This window comes from Elaeis guineensis, chromosome 9, assembly GCF_000442705.2.
Source record: "Elaeis guineensis isolate ETL-2024a chromosome 9, EG11, whole genome shotgun sequence".
NCBI lineage: Eukaryota > Viridiplantae > Streptophyta > Magnoliopsida > Arecales > Arecaceae > Elaeis > Elaeis guineensis.
The window spans coordinates 60,432,866-60,447,935 of NC_026001.2; positions in this window are offsets into that span (position 1 = coordinate 60,432,866).

The window sequence follows — 15,070 nt, forward strand, 5'->3', positions numbered from 1 at the left end:
ATAAATCAGATGTTCAACACTTGAACAACCTGATTTTTGGACAAGCATCACATGCTTTCCAATTTTATTCTCCCTTCCTTTCTATTTTCTCTCCCTTTTCTCTTACATTTTTTCCAGACTTTATCTTGTCTTTATTCTCTTATTCTCATGCCTAAAACCCAACCAAAATGAGACATTGAAACCAGGTGTAGTGCCCCTATTTATAGGAAAATATGGGTGACACCATGGGATGCCAACTCTTGGCATCCCTTAATTATTACATGCCTCCAATTAATTTTTAGCATGGAATCCCATGGGTTAAGATATGAAAAATGAAGTCTTTCATCTATAGAAAGACTCTTCCTCTACCAGAAAAAATCTGAATGCCATAATATGGCCGTGGGAGATGGATTGGTGTGGAATATGTAGAGTCCATACCATTATGGACTCTTCCACAAATTCATCGCACAAAAGGGGTGTCCCTTCACATATTTGACATGGAGTTCCTTCCAATAGAAGGACTCTTCATCCTCTTTCATGCCAACATATCCCAAAGGCCATCATGGCGCGTGGGATTAAAAGAACACATGCAATGAAAGGAAGAAATCAAGAGTTCTTAACATTTAAGGCACTTCCATAAACATCAAAAATATGTGGCATCCCATTATTATTTGGCATTCAAATTACTTCCAAAAGAAGGAATCTCCTTCCTATTCCATGCTTATAAATCCCAATGGACATCAAATGGTGCGTGGGATTAAGAAACATGTGGAGAATTTGGTAAGAAATTTAAGAGGAGTAAAGGAGAAGGACTCCTCTTCTCCTATGCCAAATTAAATGTGGCATCCAATTTATTTGGGAGTGTGGCTTAACATAGAGGATGCTGGTTCCATGTGGAATACTTCTATAAAACTAGATAAAATCATCTAATTAATTAGATGGTTGAAACCCAATCATATTAGGTCAAGGCAACAAGTCCAGGTTAGCACAAACACCTTTGCACTGAATCCAACTGGAAACTTGGGTTAATTCATGTGCTAGCAATTCAATTAACCCATTGAATTTATAATAAATTCAAATTGATTGAATCAAGATCAAATTCTTATTGTGTGTGACCTATTGGATTTCAAATCTAACCAACAATAGATCCAAACTCTCGACGTAACCCTAATCTGATTGGATTAGATCAGCTCGAGAGTCTCAATCAACTAGGACTCTTCCTAATTGATTCTAGAATTAAACTCTTTTAATTTTGATGAGTCACAAGTCAAGATTGACATCTAGCAATATATCATGACTATCCGAAAGATTTAAAATTTGATAGAAATATCAAAATTATCCTTCCATGGTGAGTTACCGTGCAATTCAATCTTTCGATCATACAATATCCCAGAAAGGCCATGGGTATAAAAATATGTCAAACCCAAATACCTAACTATATTTATCTTGATCTGATGATAATGACTCAATTGATGAATCAGTAGAAACTATTTCTACTGTTCATCTCTGCTCTGGCCAGAGACTCTCAGAATCATCATCTTATGAGATCATATAGGATGTTCTCTCCTCCTACAAGGAGTGATCGATTCTTTATTAACCACTCACAACCTCCATGTACACTTCACCATATCCAGAATATCTCACACCCATCTCAAAGTGGTGTGTTAAGGAATAAACCAAAGTAAGAGTCTATATACATAAGGTACCATGGTGATCTCAGGTTAAAAGATCACATGCACCACTCTCACTAAAGAATCATCTATGGACATGCTATAAGACTCCATCAGATATTCTATTATGGGACAGTTTGGTGAACTCATTCTCTAATGAGCACCTACATCCTTATATTAATATCACCATACAAGTAGTTGTGAGATCAACCACCCTCTCCATCGAGCATACATAGGATATACCAGTCTTATCAGAATCATCGATCTCTGACTTGATGATCCAATGACTGAAAATATTTTAGATTGGAGCTATCAAGATTTTAAGTCTCACTGACATGATCTCATCATGGTCCTAAAATCATTATCCTAATCTATAGGATTTGTCATAATCATAAAAATATAATACAGTAAATGATAAAATATAATATCTCATATAAATAAAATAATTAATATCATGTAAATGAGTAGAAGATATCATAGAAAAATCTCTTTGCATCCCCATACGATTAGCTTGTAGGGTACTATTCTTTCAACTCTCACTATGAATGTACATAGAGGAGGTGCTGAAGAGATTCAGTATGAAAAACTCTAAGAGGAATCTTTTGCCCCTTAGATATGGCATTCATCTCTCCAAGAAGATGTGTCTTGACACACCTAAGGAGATCCAACGCATGAGCAAGATCCCTTATGCTTCACCATAGGGAGCCTCATGTATGCCATGTTATGTACACGACCTGATATAGCCCTTGCCATGAGTGTCACAAGCAGATATCAGGCGAATCCAGATGAAGAACACTGGATTACTGTTAAAAATATCCTTAAGTACTTAAGAAGGGCTAAGGATTTGTTGTTGATCTTTGGTAGAGGATCGAAGCTGAAAGTTGAGGGGTACATCGATTCAGACTTTATGACTGATATCGATGATAGAAAATCTATATTGGGATGTATCTTCTTCTGTAATGGTGGTGTGGTTAGTTGAAAGTATTCCAAGCAGCCGATCATTATAGATTCGATCATGGAAGCCGAGTACATCGCCACCTCTGAAGCTGCTAAGGAAGCTTTTTGGTTCAAAAAGTTTGTTGCAGAGCTCAGTGTGGCCATCAGATGCTATTGCACTGCACTACAACAACAATGGTCCATAGCCCTCGCTAAGGAGTCTAAGTCTTATCAAAAGTTCAAGCATATAGAGCAGTGATTTCACATCATATGTGAATACCTCGAAAAGATGTTCGTCGAGGTGCAAAGAGTCAACTCTGCATTAAACGTGGTAGACCTACTGACCAAGCCTCTCAGCCAATAGAAGATCGAAGCTCACATTGAAAAGATGGGTCTTAAGTATATGGCCAATTGGCTTTAGGGCAAATGGGAGTTTGTTAGATTTATGCCCTAGAAGCCAATTATTGGCTGACGCATTTTGTAATTTTAGGACTTAAACTTATACTTGTAATTTTTTTATTTTCAATAAAGAGTTTTTTCTTTCTAATTACGTTTATGTGTCTATGATTTGTCCACGAAATTAACAAAGATGATTTTTGTATATTCTTAAAGTGTTAAAAATTTGATACATACATTAATTAGTGATTAATTTCTAAATGCTCCTGATCAAAGGAACGTCACGGAGGATAGTGATCAATCCATTCGAGATCGATACACAGTGCACCTCTCTTGTGGGCAAATGAGTCTTGGATCTGTAGTGTAAAGATATTAGGATGAGAGAACAGATGATTGTTAGAGAACAACTTACACTGAGCGTGACCAATATGAGAAACGACATGGATGTCAACTCACTCGTCAGTGGTCTTCTCGATGCTATAGTAGTGTGAGTGATCTTTTGACCTATGATGTCATTGGCTATTCGCAGTGAGGCTACTGAGTTTAACTGCACATTCTCTTGGTCCCTAGCCATTCAGATCTTTGCTGTGTATGTTGGCTACAGTAGGTTCAGATTCGCTGTTTGGAGCAAGATGCATCTAGAAGGAATTTTTCGACCTTAGTAGAAAAGGAGTTCTATGTGATTCACGAGACTGAGTTCAGAAAGTCTTTGGTTAAAGGAAGTATGAATACTAGAAAAGAGTTTTCATGGAATTCACAAATAAACTCGAGTCAAGCCAATCTTGCATATGACTGACAATGGGGTCTGATGATTTCTCCATGACCTCTATCAAGATGGAAATCAAGATAAAATGACTGAATCATATGATAACTGCACCAAGAGGTTCATACTTTCATTCTATTGGATTACCACTACACACTGCTAAGTGTCACTGATAGATTGTGAGACTCATCAGGCGTCATCTTGATGATCAATGACCCTCGTAGGGTAGAATTGAAAATGTTCCAATCCATCGAAAAGAGTTTCGATGATATTGTGATGGAGATCACAATATATCTCACTACCAGATAGAATAGAATCTATGGAGTCCTACATTAAGGGATTTAATCTTGAATTTACCAATTAAGCTTATGAAGTTCTAATTGGGTTAGGATTTATTAAAATTCTATTGGGTTTAAGAGAACCATGCTAGCACATGGTTAAACCTAATTCTTTTTGTGACTTCAATTGGATTAAGTCCATAGCCTTGAACCTAACCTAAATCTATTTGGATTTATTTGGGCTCCTAATTATGAGTCCAAGAAGATTTGATTAAGTCAATTAGTTGACTAAATTATCTCCTCATTATCTCTACATTATCTCCTAATTATCTCTAAGTAGTGTGTGGAATAGTTGGAAAGAATGGGTGGCGCCTACCTTCTTTTTTTGGCAGGACCATTGAGTGCCAATCCCATGGATAATGCAAGAGGAGCCCGCCCCTCTTGTGGCTTGGCATGGAGGAGAGAGAGAGAAAGGGGCCACGCCCCTTCTCTTGAACAAAACCCTAGAGTGGGGTGCCAACCCTTGGCGCCCCAACTACCTGCCCTATGTGAGATGGGGCACCCCATATACTTGCCTAAAGGGGCTAATTACATGTCAATTAAGTCTGATTTTATTAAAAAAAATTAAATTAAAAAGGTAGAGTTTTTTATGAGATAAGGATGTACCTTTTTAAGTTAATTGGATTCTTATTTTGGGTCAAGGTAAAGTCTATTTAAAGAGAAGGTCTCTTAGGGTTTGAAGTTAGTAGAATTTTATGAAACCAAAACACCCCCTCTCTTTCTCTATGCCTCCCCTCTTCCCTCTTCTCTTTCCCATGCCCAAGAGTTGGGCATCCCACTCTTCTACATGCCAAAGACAGAGGTGATCTTCTTTCAGAGTGAAGAATAAGGAGAAGAAGGCTACAGATCAAGGAGTTGATTCTGCAGTCTAGATCAAGGAGTTGATCGAGGTTCTAAAGGTTAAGATTTTACTTAAAAAAGAAGAATCTACTATAAAAAAATTGATTCGAGATTGATCTCAATGGATATCCATATAGGCCGGATACGTGTGTAGCTCGAGAAACTTCAAACCAATAATCATCGATAGTGGTAAATTTCTATCCACGCTAAGATATTGAGATTTGATCTCATATTTATTTTAATTTTTAGATCACATGTATATCTTTTTTCTTGGATTTGGATAAGATTAGATAAGATCTAATACATATAGGGTTAAAGGTTTAACCCATTTATTTTTTCACTGCAATCAAAAAGAGTTTTAAAATCTACATATGCATCCTACTTGACTTTCTAATACCTGGAGGTGTCCACTGTGAGACTATACCATTATCTTTGAGATAGGCTCAAAATTTTTCACTGAGATATTCTCCTCCTCGATTTGATCGAAGAATCTTTATAGATTTTTTGATCTATTTTTCTACTTCATGTCTGAACTTTATAAAATTTTCAAAGGCTTTAGACTTTCAGTGCATCAAATACACAAACCCATACCATGAATAATTATCGATAAAAGTTATAAAGTAGACATAGCCACTCCTAGCTTGTACCACGTCGCCAAACAAGGATATTAACAACATAAACTAAGCATAGGCAAAGGCCTTTGACGACTTAAAACCCCATCACACCCCAATTTTCGGCACGTCCTTAGGCGATGCTATTTAACATTTATCGATGCTCAAGTGGCATCGCTAATAGATTTTTCCAACATAAAATTAGTGTCACAAAAAATAGTTTTGGTAATGTTTAATAAGCATAGGCAAATTAAAATTTTTTCGATACAATTTTTGCGTTGCTAAATATATATTTATCGATATTTTTTAAGTATAGATAAATTGACTATTTCTGACATTAATTTTACGTTGCTAAAAATATTTTTTGCCGATGCTTTTCTGTTGCATGGGTAAAAGGAACCAACGATGCTTTCTATAAGCATCGACAAAATATGATATTTGCCGACGTAAAATATAATGCATCGGTAAATTGAATCAACGACCCTCCTATTACTGATGCTTATTTGCCGATGCTTTTTACGTTGGTAGTTATTTTTTGCGATGCTTTTAAGATTTAGCTACACTTTTTTTGCATAGCTAATTATCTTATTTCTTACCGTGAGATTGAAGGAAGATATTCTTTAACTCTTGAATTGGATTATTAGAACTTGACGTTGACCAAAATCTTACATGCATTGAGACCCTCCAGTTAAGTATCTTAAAATCAATGAAATACATTTTTGAGGAATTTAATCTTATATTTTCACAAACTAATAATTAAATAGTGCATTAATAATACCCTAGTTAAAATTAATAATGGACACAAATAATCAATTACATTATATTTTAATCAATAAATGATAATAATATTAAAGAAATACATTTTGAAGGAATTTAATCTTACATTTTCACGAATTAATAATTAATTAGTGCAGTAGTAATATTTCTTTTTTTGATGGAATTGTCCAGAAGGCCCGTACGATAAACTAGCTAGCTTGGTCCAAGTACTCGAAGACACGACTCCCAAGACTCAAACCTTGAATCCCCTCAAAGTGGAGGCATTGGACCACCACGGCATAACCTTGTTCGTGCATTGCATGCAGGGATTTGTATCTCCAATTGCAGCGCAAAATGTGGAGCTTTTATAAAATATATCAATTCAATATGAGCATAGAAAAACAAAAGATAACAACTTTCATATTTAGTAGTACTGCTTGCAATGACCGGAAACATCAAAGAAAGTGTATTCTAAATTATAAAATGAATTAGCAATATTACATATCGGACATCATTTATACTTCCAGAGAAACACCAGTAGTTTAAGAACTTCATAGGCACGCAATAGAGAAGGGGCCTGTTCACCTCCCAAGAATTCCCCTGAAAACAGAAGCACATTGTGAAACTTTTTAACTTTGCATCAAGGATGATGTACCAGATTCTTTGAAGTTTCCTTGCATAAGTTCACAGTAAGATATATTCTTTTGTTCCTATTAAGGGGAGGAGAGAGAAGAGGGGGGCTATGATTTTACTATCTTGTTTGCACTTATGCTTTTTCCATCACTAAATTATATAGTGCCATGATTATGGTAATGCACCATGGGATATGTTTGGTTGGAAGGAGTTGAATTCTAGAATGGAAATGGAAATAAGTAACTTCCATTCCAGCTATTTAGTTTAGAGAGTCCCATTCCCATTGGGATTACAAAAAAGAATGAGAATTGTCCCAATCTCCCAAAATCTAATCCCTACTCTTAATATTCAAATCATCCAAACATGAAACAAACATATCAAGAGATATGTCATTCCAGCTCTGATTCTATTCATGAACCAAACATGCCCCTCATGTTGGTTATACAATGTAGTTATTCCTAAGCTGTGGTGTTTGAGGAAACACTATCTAATCTTTGGTGATGTTTTCTGTACAAAAACTATTATGGAGAGCAACAATAACAACTTTATTGTTAATTATCTAAAGAAGAAAAATTAGCTGTCAATTAGTCACTCTTTGGCTTATAGCTTAAAAAGTTTAAAATTTATGGTAAAAAATAAGAAGATATCCAAACCATCATGCTTTTTTTTTTATATGATGATACAGTCATACTATTCTGGTATGAACACAACCAAAAATATTAAAAATTAAAATATCACGGGAACCAATAGGAATAGTGGACGTATCATTCCAAATCATATCCCTCGAGTACTTCGTCACAAAAGAGGCAACCCAGTCTACTGTAGTGTTGGCCTTATTGGGTTTTGAGGTGTCATGCATGCACATTTTTCAAAAATTTTTTAAAATATGCAGCAAAAATTAGATTAAAATTATTTTAATCTACTCATACATAGATCTAATCTAACACCTACGGATCTAATTCATATGATGAAGATAAGATGAGCATGTATCTGATTTCAAAATAAAATAAAAATTGGTGATCAGATCACCTACTTATAGTGCTAAACTCCTTCCTATAGATCTGTATCTGAGGATGTCTTTAGGTTCTAATAAAGCTACACATGCATCCGGCCTCTATAGATATCTACACAGGGCTAATGCAGATCAGAAGCATCCGAGATCATTAAAAGGCTAGCTCTCTTTTAGTTCTCGCTTCTTCTTATTGGATCTCCTTCTTCGACTCTCATAGAAGACAATCTGAGGATCTACGTGCAAACTCCTTTCGCACAGGATTGGAGGAACAAGAGATGCAGTGAGAGAACTCTTTCTCTGAAATCTCTCTCTCACAAAGCCTCACACCCAAAGAGGAGAAAGCCCATGCCCCAATCTGATTTTCTCTCCAATAGAACTCAGCACACACCCAAAATAGAAGCCACCAACCTCTCACATGCCCAAAGAAAGCACTCCAATCTCTTTATTATGCCTAAGAGATCTCCCCTTTTATAGATGGCAGTCAAGGAGAGAGGAAGGCTTCTGGTTCAAGAAGTTCATCACGGAGCTTGAAGTAATAACATCGGATGTCATACCATTTTATTACAATAACAACAGAGTCATAGAACTTGCTAAGGAGCTGAGGTCTCATCAGAAATCAAAGCATATCGAACGGCGGTTTCATATTATATGCGACTATCTCGAAAAGAAATATGTCGAGATACAAAGAGTAGACTCCATGGATAACATAGTAGACCCACTGATAAAATAATTGAGCCAGTCCAAGATGAAAATCTACCTTGAAAAGATGAAATTTAGATTAGTGGCTAATTGACTTTAGTCCAAGTGAAAGATTATTAGATGTATTTCTTAGAAGCCAATCTGACTGACACATTGTAATAAGTCTAGAATATAATTTTATACTTAATACATTGATTTGATCAATAAAAAGATAAGTTTAATTTTTATTCAATAGTGATGTGTCCTTAAATCGTCCATGAAATTAATACTTCGATACATATTCTCAAATTGTTGAGAATTAGAAACATGTATAAAATTCTTAAAAGTCCTGGTCATAGTATCATCATGAGGATGGTCATCGATCCAGATAGACCAGCGCACAGATCATTTCTTCAAGATAGATGAATTTCTGATCTACAATATAAAGACACTCAATGATGAGTGCAAATAATTTTTAGAGAACAGCTAGTACTAAGCATGATCATTGAGAGATCACTTGAATTTCTAATCAATTGTCAGTGATTGTCTCGATACTGTAGTTATGTGAATGGTCCTTTGATCTGCAATGGTACAACTGCTTACAGTGAGGCTACTGGAGTTGACTGACACATCAATATGACCTCATTGAGATCTTATAGTGGATGTTCGCAATAGTTGATCCATTGTAGGAGTAAAGTACGCATCTAGATAGAATCTATCGATCAAGATAGAGATGAGTAGTCCTATGAGATTTGAAAGGCTAAGTTCGAGAGTCTATGGCCACAGCAGTATGATTAATGGAAAAGAGTTTCTATGAAGATCACAATTAAATTTGAGCTAATCAAATTTATCATATGACTGATAATGAGGTTTGATAATTTATCCATGACCTGCCATCTAATCGGGACTCACGATACAGGGACTGAATTACATGTGAACTATACCTTGAGGTTCTATTTCAATTTTATTAGGTTGCCACTACATACTGATAGGTTTCACTGATGGATTGTGAGAGCTCACTAGGGTTGCTCAGGATCGACAATCCTTGATGAGTTAGAGTAGAATCATTCCGATCCATTGAAAAGAATTTCAAGGATACTATGATAGAGATCATTGTATATCTCACTATCAGATAGAATTAAACCTATAGGATCACACAATAAAAAAATTAAACCTAAAATAAGTAATTGGACTTATGAAGTCTCAATTGGGTTTAGAGAAATCCTATTGAGTTCAAGGTAATCTTGCTAGCACATGGTTGAACTCAATTTTCTCTTTACACTTAAATTTTTTATTTGATAAGATTAATTTGAGTTAATTATCTATCAATAATCTTAATAAATTAGATTCATTGGGCTTCAATTGTTGGATGCCTAGGATTTTAGATCATATGAATTAAGGGTTCAAATCTTTAATCAATTTTCTTGATTGTTTGCATGGGGCGCCACTTGATTTGATCAAGTTGGGCATGCCCACCTTAAAGAGGATGTGTGGGAGCATCCCCTAGGCCCTATGTGGCATGTGAAAAAGTGGATGCAAAGGCTCCAATAGTTGGCACCTAATAGATCTCCTAAAGGGGATCAAATATCTAAGGCAACAAGGATTCTAATGCAAGTAGGACTTGGATTAAGGGACTATTTGATTTTGGATAAGACTAGAACCTTTTACCTATTTAAAGAAACCTTCTCTAAGGCTCTAATGATCAAATTTTTAGTAGCCCATACCTCCCATAAGATCTCCCCATGTCTCCCTCTCTTCTCCCTTCTAGTTCCAACGCCCAACGATTGGGCGTCCTCCATCTCCATGATCAAGAGGAGCTTAGGCATCTTCTCTTTCTTGCTGATTTTCAGACCTTGGTTGCTTCATAATTAAGAAAAGAAGAGTAAGAAAAGAAGACAAAAAAAAGATCAAGGAAAGGATCAAAGAGTTGATCGTGATCCAGGCTTTGTTCAGATTTATAGGGTGATTATTCTTGGAGAAGAAAGATCAACACCAAAAAGGGCTATTCTAGACTGATCCTGAGTGGATATCTATAGAGGTCGGGCACTTGCATGGCTAAGAGAGAACCTACTCTCTTTCAAATCCAGATTTGAAGAAAGAAATTATGAAATAAATATGTGATACGATCACATATTTAATTTCATAATAAAATTCAATATGTGTTCAATTTTAGCATATAAAGTAGATTCATGTATTCTATATTTTATGTATGTATGATTTAGATTAAAAGATATTTTAATCTTCTATTTCACTACATTATTTAGAAAAAAAAATTTTGAAATACACATGTATGCCCTAACATGAAAATTTCAATAATAGGATGCCTCTCCTAGATCTTTCATGGAGAATTTCTTAGACAATCATCTTTTGATCGAGGTCAGCATAGAAATATCATTTTCAATAAGGAGGATGTCATCTATATATAGTATGAAGAATGTGATAGTGCTTCCACTAATCTTTTTATATACATAAGGTTCTTTCTCGTTCTTGATGAAATCAAATAATTTGATTGCATTATTGAAATAAGTGTTCCAACTCCAAAAAGTTTGCTTTAATCCATATATGGATCTTTATAGCTTGCAGTCTTTATGATCTCCATCACTGAAAGTAAAATTTATAGACTACTCTATATAAATATTTTTCTCAAGATATCTATTCAGGAATGTAGTCTTCACATCCATCTGCCATATCTCATTATCATAAAATATTGCAACAGCAAATAGTGTGTGGATGGATTTAAGTATGGTCACAGGCCAAAAAGTATTCGATAGTCAACGTCTTCATACTGACTATAACCTTTCACCATGAGCTTAGCTTTATAAATCTCTATCTTATCATCTGTACCTATTTTTCTTTTGTAGATCCATTTGCACCCAATAGGTACTATACCCTCTGCTGGATCCACTACAACCCATACTTAGTTTGAATGCATTGAGTCAATTTCTGACTTTATAGCATTCAACTATTTCTTAAAGTCAATGTCTAATATTGTCTCATCATAGATTTTGGGATCATCTCCATGACCCTTATCTTTTACGAGGAATATTTTCTTTATATCCTTTGTAAGCATACCCAAGTACCTTTCAGGAAGATGAAGACCCTACTTGACCTATGAGGTGGAGGAGAAACAACAATTACTGGATCGATGTTAATGGGTTCAACGGGTTCTACAGCTCGTTGCTCTTTAGAGACTTTTTCTTCAAGCTCAATCAACCTTCTATTGCCACCATCTTGAATAAACTATTTTTTAAAGAACATGACGTGTCGACTCACAATCATATTGTGATCATCTGAAAAGTAAAAGTAATATCCTATTAACTTTTTAGGATATCCTATGAAGTGAGCTTTCATAGACCTAGCCTCTAACTTGTCTGTCATTTATCTTTTGACATAGTCTCGACATTTCCAAATCATGAGATGACCAAGATTCATTTTTTATCATGCCATATCTCATACGGTGTGCTAGGAACGGATTTAGAAGAAATTTTATTTAATAAGTAAATTACGGTTAGTAGGACATATCTCCAAAAATTTAAGGGTAAGTCAGTAAAGCTCATCATGGACCAGACTATATCTAATAGGGTCCTATTCCTCCTTTCGGATATCCCATTAAGCTGAGGTGTATCAAAAGGAGTCCATTGTAAAACTATATCATTTTCTCTAAGATACCTCAAAAATTCTCTACTAAGGTATTTCTCTCCTTGATATGATCAAAGAACCTTAAGAGATTTTTTTATTTATTTTTCTACTTCATTTCTATATTTTTTGAACTTTTCAAAGACTTCAGACTTGTGTCTCATCAGAAACACATACCCATACTATGAGAAGTCATCGGTAAAGATAATAAAGTAGTAGTAACCATCTCTGGCCTACACATCAAATGAGCCACACACGTTAGTATGTACCAGGGCAAGTATCTCTGTGGCCCTTTCTCCATGTCCTACAAAGGATAACTTAGTCTTTTTTTTTTTGAAGATAGAATTCACAAATTGGATACGACTTAGAATTCAATGAGCCAAAAAGACCATCTTTTTTCAGTTTGTTTATCCTATCCTCTCTTGTATTGTCAAGTCTAAGGTGCCAAATATACTTATGGTTAACATCATCTCTAGATCATTTATGACCTACGGCACTCACTATCTACTCATTTATATTCACACATGCATCAACATGCAAGTGATATAAACTGTCAATCAAAAGACTATGTGTAACCAATTTATTTTGAAAATAAATTCAACAAAAGTTTTATTAAAATTGAAATCAAATTCATCTTAGGCTAGTATAGATATGAAAATCAAGTTCCAACTAGCCACAGGCACATAATAACAGTGTTTTAACAGTAATTTAAAGTCCGACGGTAATCGAAGAGGATAGATTCCATCGGCTTCAGTAGCAACTCTTGCTCCATTACCATTCCAAAGGATCATCTCACCATGCCTCAACCCTCTACTATCTACCAGATCCTACATAGACATACATATATGAGCACTTAAACTAGAGTCTAGTACTTAACTAGAAGCAGAGGAAACCATTAGGTTAGATTCAATAATGAGTAAACTTGACATACCTTCTGAAGGTTTGTCATCCTTCTTGATCTTTAGGCTTTTCAAGTACAATAGACAATTCCTCTTCTAATAGCCATCGATATTATAATAGAAATATTTTTCTTTGTCTACAACCTTCTTTGGAGCATCCTTCTTTGATCTTTTCTCCTTCTTCTGTTTCTTTACAAGCTTATTCTTCTTCTTTTAGGAAGACTTTCTTTTGGAGGAAGATGCCTGCTCCACAGCAAGAGCGGATCCCCTTGAACTCTTCAAGGTCTCCTCAGTAGTAACCAACATGTTGATGAGTTCGGATAGACTGTAGTCCAACTTGTTCATATGATAATTCACTATAAGTTAACTATATGAACTAGTAAGGAATTGTAGGATCAAATCCACCTGTAATTCCTTCTGCATCGTCAAGTCAAGCTTCTCAAGCTCCTCCAAGTCTTTGATCATTGTCAGATAATGATCGTGAATCGACTGCCCCTCATGCATTTTAGACTTAAAGAATCTTTTCGACACTTCAAAATATGCAGTATAGCTCTCCTCACCATATAACTCTTGTAGGTAGTGACATTGCCCTAACAGTTGGCATGTGCTCTACTAGCTTTGCAACTTATTTATCATCGAAATCAATATGTAGCACTTGACCCGATTGTCATCATCCATCCATTTTTCTTATGCTGCTCTCTATTCAACAATAGGATGGCTTGGCAAAGCAAGAGAGTCTTGGTCAAGTATATATCCTATCTTTTCTGAAATCAAGACTATTTGAGATTTCTGAGCTAGTCCTTGAAATTAATTTCGATTATATGGTTGGACTCTAGGATTGGGATAAAGGGTTTAAAGTTGACATAGGTAAACTACAAGAGTAGAGATTCAAGTTAGTTATTTATACTTAATTTTATATTTATTCTAGAGACTTAAAGAAATAATAAGCTCTAAGTTATTTATACTTAATTTTATATTTATTCAAGGGTTTGCAGCAATTTGATCTCTAAGTCATTTGGGCTTACCTAACAGATATTGGCCACACTCCTTAGTTAAGTCAGATCCACCATTCAAATACAAGTATGAAGCCATCATTGGATCTCTTACCTGATAGATATTGGGCCCAACCCCATCTTCACCCTATAGCAATCTTTTACTAATAGAGTGGTTGCGTGTCTCTGATGCAACGGAACTACTGTGATCAGTCGAGAACAATCAACACCAGTAGCATGTCTACACATCTACAATGGTGGAAGATCGCTAGACTTAATATGTATGAAGAGATTTTAATTTAGATCTCATCTAATCAGTCATCACTATGACTAATCTAATTAGCATGGGCTAAACCAAACCATCAAGCAATCTTATTCAAGACACAATCTTCCAAATTGATAAAATAAGTAGAGATTGGTGGAAGGCATCCCCTTGAAGAATCAAAGGTCCTAATTAAATAACCACCTTTCAAGCACTTGCCTTAGACACTAATTGATCAATTAGTTTCAAATAGGTTAGCTTAAGTGATTTAAGCTCGAGCTACTGAACTGAATCAGATCTTTGGGTCAATTGATTTAACACATGGATGTCAATCAACTCGATCAACTATAACTATTGGTTTAATCTTGAGCACTCTTGACCTAATCCTAATTAATTCTTGACTTGGTTTGATCAACCGCTCATCTCGATTGAGTTTCATTATGTTCAAATTAAAAATCCTAGGTGTAATCGAATAACGAGATCTAATTTTGATTTACTCATGTCCAATCCCTCAAGCATAAACAAAAATTTCATATCTAAATTCAAAATTTTAGATTTAAATTAATTGTATGAAACAGCATATTAAGATCTCAAAACTACTTTTCAGATCTAAGCAAGCATTATATCTCATATATGAAAAAAATTAGATCTAAACTTTGAAAATACTTT